At 41.3% G+C, this 10,907-nt stretch overlaps 1 long non-coding RNA gene across 1 annotated transcript; it reads right to left on the reverse strand.

Annotated features, from left to right (window-relative positions):
* Positions 1-251: 251 nt before the first annotated feature.
* Positions 252-1,064, reverse strand: LOC134165406 (uncharacterized). Its single transcript, XR_009965514.1, has 2 exons — positions 997-1,064; positions 252-491 (listed from the first exon to the last, which is right to left on the reverse strand). It is a non-coding gene; the product is annotated as an uncharacterized LOC134165406 (long non-coding RNA).
* Positions 1,065-10,907: the final 9,843 nt, after the last annotated feature.

The raw sequence follows: 10,907 nt of genomic DNA on the forward strand, positions 1-10,907 counted from the left end.
AAAACAGGAATGTGACCACCCGGTAAGTTGTAAGGTAGTAGCAATTAAACAAACACATGTAGGAGAAAAGTCTACCTCTTTAAAACTCACTGGGTCAAATGCCTTACTGATAGAACTTTATTAAGATCAACTGAGTCTTATCATGCATGGAGCAGTTTAACAGAAATTATGAGGAAAAATTAGGTGCCTTTTTAAAAAAAACAAGCAACAAAACAAAGGGGTTTTGTCTCTCCAAAGTAACGAATGAGCAGTTTTAGAATGAGAAAAGCTTATTCTTTTTTTCATTGAATGAATAGGAAACAGATTAATTCTGAGAGCTCGTCACGATACAACCTGCTTGTTTATGCTTCAGAGACCCTGCATCCAAAGGATCCTTGATGAGCTCTTGTTACGCAGCTTATCCACTCCAGTGTAATCCATGATCAAAGCTAAACAGAGGTGTTTGCTTGCAGTCTAGCTGCATTGAAGGTACTCAGCTAGAAACCACCCTCCTAGTGTGAAACGTTACAATCCATAATGAATCATTTCAGTAATGTGATCATGAGTTATTGATCATGAGTTACATCATAATAATTCTATGCCCAACATCTGAAAATTTAGGTCATGAGAAAATAAAAGTGAAGTCAGAGAGTGAGGAGCTGAGCAGCTACTCAGACTCACTTTCCTTTCTTAAGGCAAAACCAAACAGCTTCATGAATGCTGGAAAGATGTAGCATAAAAAAGCTATTGTATGACTTATCATTGTATGATGCTCATCACAAGTGTGAGCAATTTCTTAATAAGCAGTGAGAAATCAGATCAATGCTAGTACGAATCCAACAGCTGCACCAACCATAAAATTTCTGTACCTTGCATGGCATATCATTCAGCAGAACAAACAAATTCTGATGTATACAGTCCTTAAAGGTGTTATATTTCAGCCCATCTGCTAGTGCAAGAGAGCATACATGGGGACAGAGGTGTTTTCCTTCTTCCTTCAGTACACTGGTTACTTACAGAGACTGTAGGACACATGGTAGGTAGGAGTCTCTTCTGAGCTTTTTCATCCTTGTCCTCCACAGATATAGTACACACAAATCAGAGATTATGAGGAGACCCATGCTGATCCAAACCTTGAGCAACAGGAAGATAAAGGCAAGCTGGGAAAACCATGTGTCACAGGTGGTAGCATCAATCCAATTGACCTGCACTCTTCAATTCCTAAACTATTAGTATTAATAATTTATAAGTATCAAATGAAATTGTTATTTGCAAAGTCTTTTTTCCAGTTAAGCAAGTTAATACATCAATGAATTAGCAAACAGAAGGAAACAGAAAATAAATTATAATATCATATTTGTATTTACATTAAATGGTCACTTGTATTAATGTTTATAGCTGGTTTCTCTGAGGGCAACATCCTATGATTCATTATTCATCAATATTAATGAACCTTTTGTCCTTTAATTTTGATAGAGTTTGTCCACAACATAACTTGAGTACAATTTTTGAAGGACGTTTTGAGAATATCAAGGAGCTGAAGCAGGAAAAGACCACTGACAAGGGAAGAGTACATTAGAGAAGATGTGTCCCTATGCATATAAAGAAATCATACGGTTAAATTCCATTTTAACTGCCATTTTACTGCCATTAAATTAACCACAAAGTCAATCCTTACTAGCACCTCCTGAAACCCATACTCCAACATACACTCTCAGAAAGCACCTGACAACCATGTGTTAAAGAGACTGTAGTAGTGGCTGCATCCTTGGTAGAAGGATGCTGCTGCTATCCTTCGTTATATAAAATGCCAAAACTCCCATTCTGCTGGGGCCTGTTCAGCCTGCTTACTTCAAGAGAATGGTCTTACCACCAGGATAATGGCTGTCATCTGTAGGAGAAGAAAAGAAAAACCTCCATCCATAGTGATTTTCAAGACCCAAATGCAGAAAGCCCTGAGCAGCCTGGCCTGATCCCAAAGCTCATCCTGCTTTGAGCAGGAGCTTGAGCCAGAGGCTTCCTGAGCACCCTTCCCACTCAAGGGATTCCATGAAAAGGAAGCACAGCAACAAGAAGCCATAATCCTTATCCCTTTTGCTGAAACTGTGAAGGATCTGAGAAGGCAAATCATATGAGTACCTACATGTCCAAAATAGTCATTGCAGAGAAAATGAGGACACCCCACTTCCCTGTTCCAGTGTATGTTACCAAAGACATGCCACACTCAGCAGTTAGTACTTACAACAGAAGACACAAAAACTTTTCTGGAGTGATGCTTTAGAAGAGAAAACAATCCTTGATCTATTCTTGAAAAGAAACAAAAGTATTAAGCACAGATACTGACTTGGGATCCTAACTGGAGGAAGACATGGAGCCACAGGTAAAATACAGAGCCCTAAAAAGGCAGAATTTATGATATGTCCTTATCCTCATATTCTTTAAGATTACATTTAGACAGAATATAGGCTGACAAGCTGCATAGTTTCTGAATCCCTTCTGTGGTACTCGGCTATTCCCACTGCAGCTTGTGAGAAGCCAACACATAACCACTACTCCACTTAGGCCAAGTGCCTAGGAATTCACTGTAGCAGGGTCCCAGTTGTGGGAATACTGCGGTCTCACTGCTTTACAACAAAACAAAGATCAAATTAAAAAAACCCCAACCTATGTTCCTTCCTATCTCTTGCAAAAGTGAGGATTTTATGCAAAACTGCATAGGTAAGTAGGAACAGAAGGTTTATAATCCTAATTTTAGGTTGCATAAAATAGCTTTTAGGTAGTTAAATTACATTCTGAAGTGCCAAATATTGCTACGTTTTTCTTATACAAAGGCTGTTTAATTGGATTCCCTGAGCTACAGTAGCCTAGCTCTGGAGTCAAAGGTGACTGCTGTTAGAACATCAGAAGGTAAAGCATTTTTTCTATATAATATATAGTACCTCAGTGATGTTTTTGGTGGAATGAGATATAAAAGGACCTATTTAACTGACTTGTATGATGTCTAATAGATAAAGCTAGAGAAATTCAGGCAAAAAAAAAAAAGCACATCTCACTTGATGAAGGGTATTTATTCTCTATCCAATGAATCTGTAAATCAACATCATTAACTGTTTAGAAACTGTTCAGGCAGAAAGTAAGGGTTTGATGCAAAAAACCATTTCATGAAGTTATGGACACAGCTCTGCAAGATGGCAAATTATTCCTGTAATGCTTTCCAGGGCATTAGTCATTTTGCTAGCAGCAGTGCTACCACCACTGGGCCACTACCATTAAAACCCACACGAAACAGAACTTCAATAGAAACCAGTAGTCAGGCCTTTTCTTAACAGACTGATCTGTTTTTCAGAACCTAATCTGTGAAACAAATAGATAAAATTCCCTCTTATTTGATCCTTTCTAAAGCCTCCTTTCCTCATAAGGGGTCCATTCCCATTCACTCCATGAACATCTCCAAATAGATCTCCTAGCCAAGGAGTAAAAATATCCCTTCTCTTTACTTTGTGTCCTCTTTTTTCTTATGGGGCTGTGTGCTGGCTTTTTAATTGAGATCCAGGCTCGCTGCAGATGGCCACCTTTGTTCCATAAACGTTTGTCTGGGCAGCCTCTCTTTATTCACAGCTTCAGGTAAGTTCATCTCCATTAGTAGATATTAAACCACAAACAGGAACTTTAACAACTGTTTTATGGATTTCGTGCCTCTAAAATAGCCTTTAGTAGTCTTTAAGCATAATTCGACACTTTTCTTGGTGTTCTTGGTGTGCTAAGATTAAATACTGAGTTTGGGACAGAATTCTGTCCCTTGCAGAGAATTCTGTGTCTTAATATCTTTGTAAAATCAGAGAATTCTGTGTCTTAATATCTTTGTAAAATCATCACTGTGTAAGTATCAAAGACATCAAAGCTCGCAGTCGTGTTTGATTCAGGGTAAGACCATTGCTCTCTGAAAGCTCTTCTATGCTAGGATGGGACATTATGACAGTAAGAAAAATTCTTTAACATTATCACAGCATTGGGACTCAGGAATCATTCATTTGTACTTAACTTGAAGAACTCGGCCTGTTTGCTTCCATTTCCTAGTGTGAAAATTGGAGATACTTTGTACAGACTTTCATATTCTGCTACTAAATGCAGTCTGCAATGCTTCATTTTATTCTTTTCTGTTCCCATTTTCTTCAAGAGTACTTCTTGCTGTCCTGTTTCATCTGAATATAGAAAAGCTGTAATTCCAAATAAGTGGCTATGCTTTGAGTTTCCTAGTTCACATAGCATAAGGGAAAAGTTAGAGACCTCTTGAATATACCTTGCTTAAAGCTGTTAGAGTTACAGGTCCTAGACAATACACAATTTTAGGATAAAAGTCCACAGTAGAGATTTCTCAGGATGTAGATAAATACATATCTTTTTTTCAGTAGTGGACTGAGGTGGCTTCAAGTCTTTCCATCTCCACTGTCAGCTCTTGCTTGTACATCGTGGTTTATCACCATCCGAGATAAATCTATGCAATATGAGATTATGTTGTAATCCTGATAAGCACAGCAATTCACTTTTTATATTAAAAAAGTGCCCTTTCTGGTGCTGGTCTGCAATCAGTTGCAATGGCATGCCTGAAAGGGCAGTCAAAGGGAGCATACAGGGCAAGTGAGGGCTTAAGCCTCTTAAAACTGCTTTGCCCCTAGAGAAGGTGCAGTTTCAGAAGACATGATTCAGTCTCAACACCTCACATATTGTGTCTCCAATGCTATGATTCAGCTGAAAACATATAGAGTAGGAAGGTAAAATCAGAGTTGAGAAATGTCCAGTTCAGTAACTGTGTTTACAGTAGATGCCAGCCACCTCGCTTTATACCCATTTCTGTATATCAGTATAGCTGCTGATTTAGTGAAGTAATGAAACCATGCCTAATTTTAAGCATGTGAGGAGTCCCATTGGGTTCAAAGAGATTATTCATATGCTGAAGTACATTGCTGAATCAGTGCTGAAATGAAAATAGTTACATAATTACAGGATTATATGAACATAGAGTTGCAAATCTGAGAGAGAAAAAGAGAAAGGCTAATTTACAGGATGGTGGGAACATTTAATTGCAGTTTAGACATGGAAGAATATCCACCACCATAAATGACGACACAAAACAGCATGTCTTTTACAAGCACTGTGGCATCTTTAACTTGCAAGGCTTAAACTGTTAACCCAAGCAGGTGTATGAATAGCACAGTGCTGCAAACAAATTTGCACATACAGCCTTTGTATATTCCATTCTGTACCTGTACACTTATATACGTGAAAATATCTGCTTTTCAACACCGACAGGTTTTCCCTCTAACCCAACACCATTTTCCCCACTCTGTATTACTCAGGCAGTAACTGTATTATTTTACAAGCTATTCTATTATCCCAGCTATAGGAGCAGAAATCTCTGCCTCTAACAGACTACTGGCCTATATTGCTTTTTTAAAATCATCTATCACTGATTAAACTCAGCATCTATGTCCAAATACACAGGCTTTGGGGACTTATCATCCAGAATAGGATTCAGAGCTAAACATTAAATCTACCAATGGTAGAAGGCAAACCTGCCTTGCAAGTACGGATTATCTCATGTTGCAGTGGAGGGTGACCTGAGTGCCTCCACTGCCCACAACATCCTTCTCTTATAGTTTTTCACTTTTTCTTCCTACAGCAAAGGACAAGTTCTCTACTGCAGCTGGCAACATAATGTGTTCAGGCAAAACCTTCACAGGAGCTGCCTCAGGGCAACATAATCTCCATGATGGGTGGGTGAATGTATCATCTTCTGGCCCAATATAAGATGCCCTGTTAGCTTTTCAGAGCCTAAATGTGGTTTAAAGTTCAGAACAGAAAACCTTTGTGTGTCCAAATCCTGTCCCCCTCTGAATTTCACATCACTCAATTGTGACTAGAGAGAGGTTTCTCCCTCTCTTCTGTTATAACACTCTGGTGTTACAAGCAGCTTCTGAAGGGAGATGTCTACAGTTATCCACTGGAAGAATGGGCCTGGCCTATCTTCTAAGTTATCTAGCTGGCCACATGCTATTCTCAGTCACATCTAGCTAAATCAGTGAGGTTGCATCAATGTAAGACTACATTCTGACCTTAGCTGTGCTGTTGTGCACACCCAGCTTCCTCAGCTGAATAGCTGGAGACTATGGACAAGGTTAGTAATGTCTAATAATATTAATGAAACTGGAAGCTGTAACTCTATATAACAAGTTTGTGAGGTGTTGTTCACATGGCTTTTTCCTTCCTCTAAATTTCTTACCACTGACTGCTACCATTCAATGAGATGATACAGCAATTTTTCAAGGGGTGGCAGCTCAGATGTGGACAGGCCACAGCTCTGCTTTGCAAATCAATACAGCTTGGAATAAATCTCAATAATCCATGTCTGTGTGAGGGTAGAATAAGAATGGCAAAGCCCACAGCAAAAATCTAATACATTAGGAGGAAGTAATTGAGACGCCCCTTAGTCTGTTTAGTTAGCAGGCAGAACAAGTCTGGGGTGGTTTTATGAGAATGCTTGATGTGTGATGCTTATTTTTATTTGTTCTTCAATTCCATTGAGTGCTCCTTCTAAAAGAACACAGGGCTATCAAAACAGCCCAAAACAAAAGCCAGTAACAACTTCACAATAAGGACTTAAAAACCATGTCAGTGTTAAATATACTTGCAGAAAATCTTGGTAGTGTCAAGACATAACATGCCTTACAAAATGGCTTCCCAAACCTATAAACTTGCATAAATACAAGCAAAGATCACCAAGATCAACTGAGGTTGGGACAACAGTTTTCTGTGGTAAAAGAGAAATACTCTAAGCTTGCTGATACGATATGCTATACTTTGTGCTTTACCTGTCAGAAAACCATAGTGTCAGTTTTCCATCATTTAAATCAGAGTTTCTGCAGGACAAAAGCCTGATTTGAGAAGACAGAAACAATTTACTGGGTTTCAGAGCACAAACCTGGCACTGAAAGTTGTGCTTTCATAGTCTTTGTTACACTATTGTGACTTCAGTACTTGGTATCCTCTGTTCCAGAGATGGAGGATCATATTCATAGCTGGGAGTTTCTGTAGTGACAGACTCATGACTGTGCTGTAAGAGTAAATCCCTGTGCTCAGTACTCTGTCTTCACCTCACTGTATCATGTACAAATAGATGATCAACAGTGCACTTAATGTAGCCGATGTAACCCCAATATGATATGTAGCTTTGGACACTTATCTCTGTTGAAGCGTATTTTTGTTCAGGTATGTGAGAAAAGGTTTCCCAGCTATCCCTGGTAGACTTTAACTCCTGAAAAATTATGTAAGTTTGAGCATCTGCATATAGGTGACTTTTTGCTGTTTCTCCCCCCCGCCCCATTCCCCTCCTCTAAACAGCGCAAAGTGCTTGGTTCTGTTGTGAGTCAATTGCCTATTACGCTTGCAAAAGCCAGGCTCTAGCAGCAGGAGTTTCTCGGCAGGGAGGACTGTGGCTGTGGAGGGCCACTCAGCCCAGGCCTTCTGCCAAAGCCCCGCAGCAGCTCTCTGAAGCAGCCGGGGGTTTCTCCCAGGCACCTATGAACCCATAACCAAGATCTTTATCTGCTTACATGTTAAGCTTGCACCAGAACCAAGAAGTCTTAAAGCAGCCCAACCTCCACAGAAACAAGCACTGGGGGAGCGCAAAGGCAGGGGTTTTCAATTCCTAATCATCTGATACTCTCCCTGACAGAAACACAGCGGCAGCGCTCTCATTGTGGTTACAGGAATCACTACTCAAGCAGCTGGCAAAAGAAACAAAACGGCATTGTCTGGTCAGTCAGGAAGCAAGGGGGGGGGGAAGATCAATGGTAGCTAACCTCCTGAGCTCAAGTTTAAAGCCCTGAACAACAGTCCCCTGGAGCCTGAGGTCTGCAAGCACTGGGTAAAATTAAACAAGGAAAACCAGTTCACTTGGATTCATTCAGTCAAGCAGTTTCTTTGACAAAATTTGTAATGCTGATGATTCGTGAAAAAAAAGGGAAATCCATGATTTAATGAGCTTCACTTAAGTAACTGTGATTTTCACATCATGAAGCCAAGTGTACTGTATCTTCATAGGTGGCCTCTGATGTCAAATACTGCCTTAGGCCAGTGTCACTGTTCTGCTATCCCAGAAAAGTTCATCCCAGGAAAAGCCTTAGCAGCTTGGTGTTTTGAAGGCGAATTTCAAAGGGGTTTTGCTTTTTTTTCCTAATTATTTTCCAAAAGTTAAAAGCATGCTAGGTCTTTATGCAATAAGAAAACACACCCTCTTAATCTTTTGATTTCTTCTTTCTGCTGCAGTTTCTTAAAATGACTGAAGCAGTGGTTTCAACAAAAATTGAGAAATCACAAACAAATCTCTCAAAACTGTATATGTTAAGCCAAGAATATGTGCAAACATCATAATCTTGCAATTTCTCTTGTTTATTTCAGTAAACTCTGATTAAAGCTTCTTACATGGTTTAAATAATCAGCTAAAACAGTTGTGGAAGAGTCCTCGTTCCTTTGTGCGGTCAAATATACTAGAAGTCATTTCTATGACAAAAGTGTTAGTTGAAAGAAGAAAAGGAAATTCACTACTTGAAAATTTCCTGCTCTAACTTGGAAATACCCTTCATCATGGAAATGCCCATCATCAAACATCAACAACATGATTACAGAGCATCAAAGGTTCAACATAAATTACCTTCCTCCTGCCTAAGAGTTGGGTTTTCTGCTCTGGGATTAGGAGAAATTGGTTTTAGGGGAAAAAACAAAACTAAACAAAACCCAACCAAAAAAAAAACAAACAGTTAAACTTTGTGAAAAGGCTGGTATTTCCATTTTTGGTGATCTTCCTTCCAGCTCATGAGAATGAGCTTGCGGAACACCGACTGCGAAAGCATTTAACTGATTATAAGTGAAACCCTCCTGACTTTGCAATTACCTTTGATTAGCAAAGGGCACTTAAGGAAATATGATCACAACCTTTGGCTAGAAATCTCCTTGAGATTTCAGCATGAGAGAAGTGAGCACCAGGAGCTGAAGGGTAGCAAGGAAAAGTGCTGCTAAAAAAAAGTAATAAATCATAGAATCACAGAATGGTTTGGGTTGGAAGGGAACTTAAAGCTCATCCAGTTCCAACCCCACGCCATGGGCAGGGATACCTTCCCCTAGATCAGGTTGCTCAAAGCCCTGCCCAACCTGGCCTTGAACGCTGCCAGGGATGGGGCAGCCACAGCTTCTCTGGGCAACCTCTGCCAGTGTCTTGCCACCCTCATAGTGAAGGATTTCTTCCTAATATCTATTCTAAATCTCCCCTCTTGTACTGTCACTACATGTCCCTTGTAAAAGTCCTTCTCCAGATTTCTTGTAGGCCCCCTTTAGGTACTGGAAGCTGCTCTGAGATCTCCCCAGAGTCTTCTCCAGGCTGAACAAGCCCAACTCTCTCAGCTTGTCTCCGTAGGAGAGGTGCTCCAGTCCCCCTGAGCATCTTCATGGCCTCCTCTGGACTTGCTTTGGACAGGTCCAAATCCTTCTTATGTTGCGGTTTCCAGAGCTGAACGCAGCACTGCAGGTGAGGTCTCACCAGAGCAGAGGGACAGAATCACCTCCCTCAACCTGTTGGTCACACTTCTTTAGATGCGGCCCAGCATACAGTGGCTTTCTGGGCTGCAAGCACACGCTGCTGGGTCATTTCCAGGAGGATCTGCTTCACGATCTCGCCAGGCACCAAGGTGAGATGGACCGGCCTATAGATCCTTGGGTCTTCTTTTTTATCCTTTGCAAAAATTGAGATTTCATTTCCCACTTTCCAGTCAGTGGGAACTTCACTGGATTGACACAGCTTCTCAAATATGATGGATAATGGCTTGGCAACTTCATCTGCTGTTTCCCTCAGGATCTGTGGATGCATCTCATCAGGTCTCTGGACTTGTGCTCCTTTAAGTTCCTTAGATGGTCTCAAATCTGATCTTCTCCTACGGTGGGCAGTTCTTCCTCCCAGTTCCCACCTTTGCCTTCTGCAGCTTGGGCAGCGTGGCTGGAGCACTTCCCAATGAAGACCAAGGCAAAAAATATCATCAAGTACCTCATCCTTCTCCATGTCCAGATAACTAGGTCTCCCATATGGCCAGAGAGGGCCTGCGTTTTCCCTAGTCTTCCTTTTATCACCAATGTACCTATAGGACCTTTTCTTGTTGCCCTTGACATCCCTGGCCAGATTACATTCTGTGTGAGGTTTAGCTTTCCTAACCTGATTCCTTGCTGCTCAGGTAATTTCTCTGTATTCCTCCCAGACATCCTGTCCTTGCTGCCACCCTCTTCCAGGAGGAAGTAGGCTTCCTTTCTGTATCTGAGTTTGCCCAGGAGAAACTTTTTCATTCATGCAGGCCTCCTGGCATTCCTGCCTAACTTCTTTGTTGGGATGCATCACTCCTGAGCTTGCGGGAGGTGATACTTGAATATTTTTTACCAGCTCTCTTGGGCCCCTCTTCCCGTGGTACTCTACCAAGCAGATCCTTCAAGAGGGGAAAGCCTGCTCTCCTGAAGTCCAGGGTAGTGAGCTTGCTGTGCACCTTCCTCACTGCCTTAAGGATCTTGAACTCCATTATTTCATGGTCTCTGCATCCAAGGCTGCCCTTGAGCTTCACACTCCCCACCAGCCTCTGCCTGTTGGTGAGAACAAGGTCCAGTACAGCCCCTCTCCTTGTTGGCTCCTCTATCAGTTGGAGAAGGAAGTTATCATCAGTAAACTCCAGGAACCTCCTGGATTGCTGGTGCCCTGCTGTGTTGTCCTTCCACCAGATATTAGGGTGGTTGAAGTCCCCCATGAAGACCAGGGCTTGTAAACATGAGGCTGCTCCTATCTGTCTATAGAGGGCCTCATCTGCTCGATCCTCCTGGTTGGGCAGCCTGTAGCAGAC

Source organism: Pezoporus occidentalis, unplaced genomic scaffold (assembly GCF_034315485.1).
Source record: "Pezoporus occidentalis ecotype Australia unplaced genomic scaffold, CSIRO_AGI_Poc_V1 ctg24, whole genome shotgun sequence".
Classification (NCBI taxonomy): domain Eukaryota; kingdom Metazoa; phylum Chordata; class Aves; order Psittaciformes; family Psittacidae; genus Pezoporus; species Pezoporus occidentalis.